The sequence below is a fragment of the Pan paniscus genome, chromosome 7, assembly GCF_029289425.2.
Source record: "Pan paniscus chromosome 7, NHGRI_mPanPan1-v2.0_pri, whole genome shotgun sequence".
NCBI classification, from domain to species: domain Eukaryota; kingdom Metazoa; phylum Chordata; class Mammalia; order Primates; family Hominidae; genus Pan; species Pan paniscus.
In genome coordinates, this window is record NC_073256.2 from 96,305,448 (window position 1) to 96,312,270 (window position 6,823).

A 6,823-nucleotide genomic window follows, 5' to 3' on the forward strand; every position below is an offset into this window, starting at 1 on the left:
AAAAGTGAAAAAGTAAGGCCAGGCATGGTGGCTCATGCCTGTAACTCTAGCACTTTGGGAGTCTGAGGCGGGCGAATCACCTGAGGTCAACAGTTCACGACCAGCCTGGCCAACACAGTGAAACCCCCATCTCCACTAAAAATACAAAAATTAGCCGGGCAAGGTGGCATGTACCTGTAGTCCCACCTACTTGGGAGGCTCAGGCAGGAGAATCACTTGAACTCGGGAGGTAGAAGTTGCAGTGACCTGAGATGGCGCCACTGCACTCCAGCCTTAGCGACAGAGCAAGACTCCATCTCAAAAAAAAAAAAAAAAAAAAAAAGTGGAAAAGTAGAATTAGTGTCTCTTTATTAGTTTGTATTTATCTGCAGAACAAAAAATAAAAATAAAAAAACAAAAAACAAAAACAAAAAAAAACCAGGCAAAAGCCAACAATAAAAGAAAAAAAAAATGTACCATTACTTCGACAAGGAGATTGCAGCGTCATAAATATAGAGAGGGAGACTGCAAGTGCCATCAGTCCTCTGCACTGGCCAACGCAGGCAGCCTACCCCAGTGAACCGCTAAGCTTCTAGAAACCTACAGAAAATGACGGTGTAAGACAAGCATAGAGGTGTTCTACTGAGGCCCTCCAAAGTGCATTTATTTACCCTAACCGACACGCTGATTTTCTATGTCCCCCCCCGCTAGTGATTTAGTGTTATTTTTAAAAGCATAATATTGGTTTTTTAAAAATTTTCAGATGGCATTATCTCACCTTACATGTAAGAAATGATTACATACAGAAGTTTCCTTTAAAAAAAAAAAATAGAGGTGTGTCTCCCTATGTTGCCTAGGCTGGCATGGAACTCCTGGGCTCAAACTACCCTCCCACCTCAGCCTCCCAAAGTGCTGGGCTGAGAGTACAGGCATGAGCCACCATGCCAGACAGAAGTTTCCTAATAGGTAATAATACTGTTTTTTTTTTATTTGGGGCATTCTATTTTGCCAAACACAAATTATAGTAGAAAGTATGTTTTATTGCAAAACTTTAGCCATATTTAGAACAGGTTTCAACGCATAAGGCACCCCCTCTCTTTGTCAGGGCATTCCGGCTAGTTTTGAAGCTTAACAGCTCTAGTCCATTTCCATTCTCACTATACTTTTTAGGGAACTTAAATGCTCATTTTAGGTTGAATCTCAAGTCCTTTTCTCAAATGAATTTTACTAATTAGCTAATTTAGGAAAATTGTGTGGTATTTTTTCTTTCCGTTGTCACCTGAAACCTCGCTTGGTATTTCCTCAGCATTTTAAGATCTCCCCCGTCCCCGCTCCCGCCCCCCAAGGCTACTTGGAAGCTTCCAGGCTACTTCCTTACGGGCAGTTTACAGATTTTGTTTTTAGAAGCCTTTAGTTGACCTTGGCCTGCGTGGGTGTTCTCGTCTTTCCTCCTATCGTATGTTACGGTTACCTGCAGAGGCTGGCGTCGAAGGAGAGGTGCTATGCGAGGATGTCCCCAAGTTAAACAGTGACAGCCTCTGCCCTCCCAGACCCCAGGCGCGCGGGGGCGGGCGCGGAACACTGGTTCCACCGCCACCTTCAGGCCTCCCGGTGTGGCGCGGTTCGGGACGTCACACAAATACCAGGGCACCCATGTTTCTGCCCTGGGAAACTCTCATGTCAGCCGGCACCCCAATTCTGCTAAAGGAGAAAACAAAATTTCCCTCCCATGGACGCAGCTGGGCACTTTGAGAACTGGTCGGGCAGAAGGCTGATCGCGCAGAGCCTGGTGCAAACGGGAAGCAATTCCCCTGGAACAAGAAATGAGGGGCAGAAATTTGCATGTCTTTCACAGGAGTATCAAAGTCTGGGAGAGTTTCCTTCCCAAAGTCATCTGTTCCAAACTGAACTTAAAAAGCTACCTCTCAGGGGCTCCCCGGGAAGAGGTTCCCCTGTAAGGACCAGGAGAACTTGGATAATTTGGGAAGAAGACTCCCATCAAGGATGGGAATTATCCCCTTACACACTTGGCTAAGATTCTTAGGAGAATAAAGAGGGACTGGAAATTAATATATTTGTAGTCATACATAAATCTGACATTGTAAAATGCAGGGAGTTCTTATACTGCAGTGTAGGGCCAATCATTATCACATCGGTTACTCCTTGTGATATCTTTATAAAGCTCTGATTTAAAGAACTGCTGTTTTGTTGTAGATGAGTGTCTGGGCTGATGGAACCCTCACATCACCTAAATAACCATGAGGCTGTTTTTCAGTTTGTTCACCTCAGTGCTACACATTGCACATGCATTAACAAATATCACCAATGAATGATGATGGAGGTATCATCATTTACTTGACAATCTGTAAAGTACCTTCCAGGTAATTGACAGTATATTCCTACTTAATTACTTGCGCTCTTCACATCTCTGTTCCTTCTGTTTACTTTGCAAAGAGAAAAGCCCTTTGAACCCAAACATTTGTCGACCCCAGTCCCAGAGAAGTCACAGAATTTGCCAGAGGGAAGGCAAATCTTTTGGCATCTACTTCTAGTATAGGTGAAATTGCTGGGAGTGACTGCTCAGGAGCAACTGAGCAAAATTGGCAATTTTCCCCACAGAGCAAAAAGATTTGATTTGAAAAACATCATACAGCCACTCAAATGTAAGTGCCAATATATTTACCAAATTGAACAAGTGATTTTTTTTTTTTTTTTTTGAGACAAAGTCTCACTCTGTCGCCCAGGCTGGAGTGCAGTGGTGTGATCTCGGCTCACTGCAACCTCTGCCTCCCAGGTTCAAGTGATTCTCCTCCCTCAGCCTCCTGAGTAGCTGGACTACAGATGAGCGCCACCACGCCCGGCTAATGTTCTGTATTTTTTAGTAGAGATGGGGTTTCACCATATTGGCCAGGCTGGTCTTGAACTCTTGACCTCGTGATCCGCCTGCCTCAGCCTTCCAAAGTGCTGGGATTACAGGCGTGAGCCACCGCGCCCAGCTATTAGTGATTTTTGAATTGTCCATACCATGGCTTCCCTCCTACAGATTGACTTTAATTACCTGAAATAAGTTTGTAAGTTTAAATAAAAAGAAGAAGCAATCAGTAGATGGTGAAATGAACAGAAATGGAGACACATATCCTGAAAGTGTAATACGCTGGGAAATTTTACAGAGGGAGGTGAGATTAAATGAAAGCAGGAAGAGTTCCCATGCTAGGTTAATTTACACAATGTCTTTTATTTGCTTACATTTATTTGGGGTGAATAAATTTAAAATTGATAATTTATAATTTTAACTTTTAAAGGTGTGGACAGAAATGCTTTTACTGATTAGAAAATAATTTTTATTCCAATAGAAGTGGAACAATACTTCTAGTAAATAAATACTAGAAGTAAAATACATCAAGTGGAACAAAATATTTAAAATAAATATTTAAAACAAAATATTTAAAATAAAATATTTAAAACTACACTTGAAATTTCAAATGTGTACAGTTCAGAGGATAAAAAATCTTCAAAAATCATAGACACAGAGTTTAGGAAGCCAAAGGCTGTGAACTTCTCTTCTCATTGAATCCATGCTTTATTTTGCATTCTTCACAGGTAAGCAATCAGTGCCTGTTCTGCTGTGGACCAAGATCAGCCCCATGGAGCTGATCTTCAAAGAAATGGAATTTACTCTGGCATACTCTTATGTATGATACCTTTCCAAGGCCAATCCCAAGATACCAACAAGTGTAACTTTAGGCAATGATCCAAATCTTGGATTAGCTGCTAAATAACCTTGGCAGACTAGTCCCTGGGTGATGAGCATGCTTACAGGAGAAAAAGGCAGAGCTCTCTTCCAGAAACTTTCTTCTTGACATCCTCTTATAATGTTTGAAATCTCTCCTCTGTGGATGTGCAGTTTGATTTTGGATAAAACAACAGTCTCTGCTTGCTTGGTGGTGGCAAATGGGGACCTTTCTCTTGGTTTCCATGAGTAGACATTGGGGGCATGATGACTTCGTTTTTGCTTTTCTTCCAGTTGAGCGTGCTCGGCCTACTCCTTGACCCAGTGCTGGGTGTCTGTTACGTGTCAGGCAAGGGCATGCATAGACATGAAAAAGAATAAGACACAATCACTGCTGAAGGAGCTCACAGTCTGTGGGGGGTGTTCCCCAACTCCGTGTCCCTGGCACTGCCAAGCTGAGCTGGCCTCCTTCCTCGGTGACTGCCACAGCCTGGACTGGAAAATAAATTTTAATTTCTAAGAAAGTAGAGAATGTGAGAGCGCCTTCAAAGTGAGGTTCATGGTTGTAAAACTTGGATTTCAGAGTGTTGTTTGAAAGGCAAGTAGTATTTATATGTACTCATGTGTACATAATTTTATAATCACTTACAGTGTGTCTGAACCAGCTCCTGACCTCAATGTTGTACTGCTCTGGGGAAACATCACGCTTTTTCTACCCAGGGAACTTAAGTCTATCCCAAAGAATAGTAAATAGATTTAGAAACTCTCAAAGTGTTCTGCATAGAAAACTAAAAGGAACTCTCCTGCTTGAGAAACTGGGATGGACTAAAAAAGACTGCAAATTCTTTATCACCACCCCCGACCCCTCAGAGGTGGAATTTATTTCTTCTCTCCTTGAATATGGCCTGGCTTTGAGACTGCTTAATGAATAGAAGGTGGCAGAAGTGACGCTGTGGCAGCTCTTGGCTTAAGTCCTGAGAAGGCCTGGAAATTTCCATTTTCCATCTCTTCTGGGACCCCCAAACTACCAGCCAGACAGACCACATGCCTTGCATTGGAGAGGGAGGAGGCTGGCCTCCTGGTGGGGCTTCCTGGTGCCTCTAGTTCCAGGCATCTTTTGAAAGACACCAAGAACTGCCAGTTGAGCTATCAATCCACAGAAGCTGAAAAAGCAAACAAAGTGTTTGTTGTTTTAAGCCACTAAATTTGGGGCAATTTGTTACATAGCAATAAATAATTGAAACAGAAAGCAAGCCATTCACTGTCACCTGTAACTCTTGGTTAACAGGGAATGGCTTTGCTTTATTGGAAAGACAGTTAGACTTGGTTCTCTAAACTGAGTTTTGGCCGATGATTTATTGTGAGTTGCAGAGGACACAGGTAAGGGTTCCTCTAGTTAGAGAATACAGGGATATAGGGTCAGAAAAGACGATGCAGAGAGTTACGTGGGGAGTAGGGGCGAGGTGTGACCTTCAGGGCCTGGCGGGTGGCAGCATACATGAGGACCCAAATAGACGCTGTGAATAAAACCAGTGATCACAGGCAGACGGTGGTACCAAGGCTGTGAGTGTTGGAGAGAGTGGAGAGGAATGATAAAAATAAAAGCATAATTATTCAAATAAAAATGTTTATTCATATGCCACATAAAATTATCTACCCTACTACACTTTTGGAAACACTGCCTAGAAATAACACCCTTTTCATACCTCATGGCTCCTTCTGAAGGAGTCCTTCATGAGGAAGTAAGTAAATAGGGATTTTCTCTTTTTTGAAGAAACTAGATATTTTTTCTTACATAGTGAAACACAGGTCTTTCTTCATTACTCCATGCGGTGGTCACACTTAGCCCCATCAGCACAGTTATATAGGCACAGTCACACACCAAGGAACAGTTCAACACACACACACACACACACACACACACACACACAAACACATGTACACATTCTTAAATAGGATGTTTTTCAAATTGGCAAACATGAAGAAAAATTTTCAACTTTTATACTTCCAAAGTTCCTAAAAATAGCTGAGTCTATTTGATAGCAATTTTTGGCATTTTTGAGGGAAATAAGTTTACTCATATTTTCAAATATGTAAGCTTAAACTGCATAATTAAAGAATTCCATATCATCTTTAATTTGTTTTATTGTCTTTTTTTTTTTTTTTTGAGATGGAATTTCACTCTTGTCGCCCAGGCTGGAGTGCAGTGGCGGGATCTTAGCTCACTGCAACCTCCACCTCCCTGGTTCAAGCCATTCTCCTGCCTCAGCCTCCCAAGTAGCTGGGACTACGGGCATGTGCCACCATGCCTGGCTAATTTTTGTATTTTTAGTAGAGACGGGGTTTCATCATGTTGGCCAGGCTGGTCTCGAACTCCTGACCTCAAATGATCTGCCTGCCTAGGCCTCCCAAAGTGCTGGGATTACAGGCATGAGTCACCGCCCCCGGCCCTGTTTTATTGTTTTAGTATTTAACTACTAAATGTGCAGTTTCATCATTAGCTTTTTTTGTACTTTTGTGTTTTTATTTTTAATTTTTTATCATTACCCTTTAAATAATCAGAATGAAAGTATTATTGGATAACATAAAGCTTCCCTTGATTTCAAAAAATTCCAGTTTTGCCTACTGCTTGAAACTTTAGGTTATGGTCTCATGAGCATGGTATTTCACCTGAGATCCATTTCTTTGGATTTCAATGTCTTCCTATGTAAGATGGGTATTTTTCTGCTCCAGAACAGTATTGTTACCATGAGGTAATCTACGTTTAAGAGTGTCATAGGAGGCAGAAGGGGATTACTTGGCTGTGTCATAAAATTTAATATGTAGAGTTTCCTTTTCTTTCTTTCTTTTTTTTTTTTTTTTTGAGATGGAGTCTCGCTCTGTCGTCCAGACTGGAGTGCAGCGGCGCGATCTTGGCTCACTGCAACCTCTGCCTCCCGGGTTCAAGCGATTCTCCTGCCTCAGCCTCCCAAGTAGCTGGGACTACAGGCGTGTGCACCATGCCCGGCTAACTTTTTGTCTTTTTAGTAGAGACAGGGTTTCACCGTGTTAGCCAGGATGGTCTCGATCTCCTGACCTCGTGATCTGCCCGCCTCGGCCTCCCAAAGTGCTGGG

At 42.3% G+C, this 6,823-nt stretch overlaps 1 pseudogene; it reads right to left on the minus strand.

Annotated features, from left to right (window-relative positions):
- Nucleotides 1-3,197: 3,197 nt before the first annotated feature.
- Nucleotides 3,198-4,866, minus strand: LOC117981434 (OCIA domain-containing protein 2-like; annotated as a pseudogene).
- Between the last annotated feature and the right edge of the window lie 1,957 nt (nt 4,867-6,823).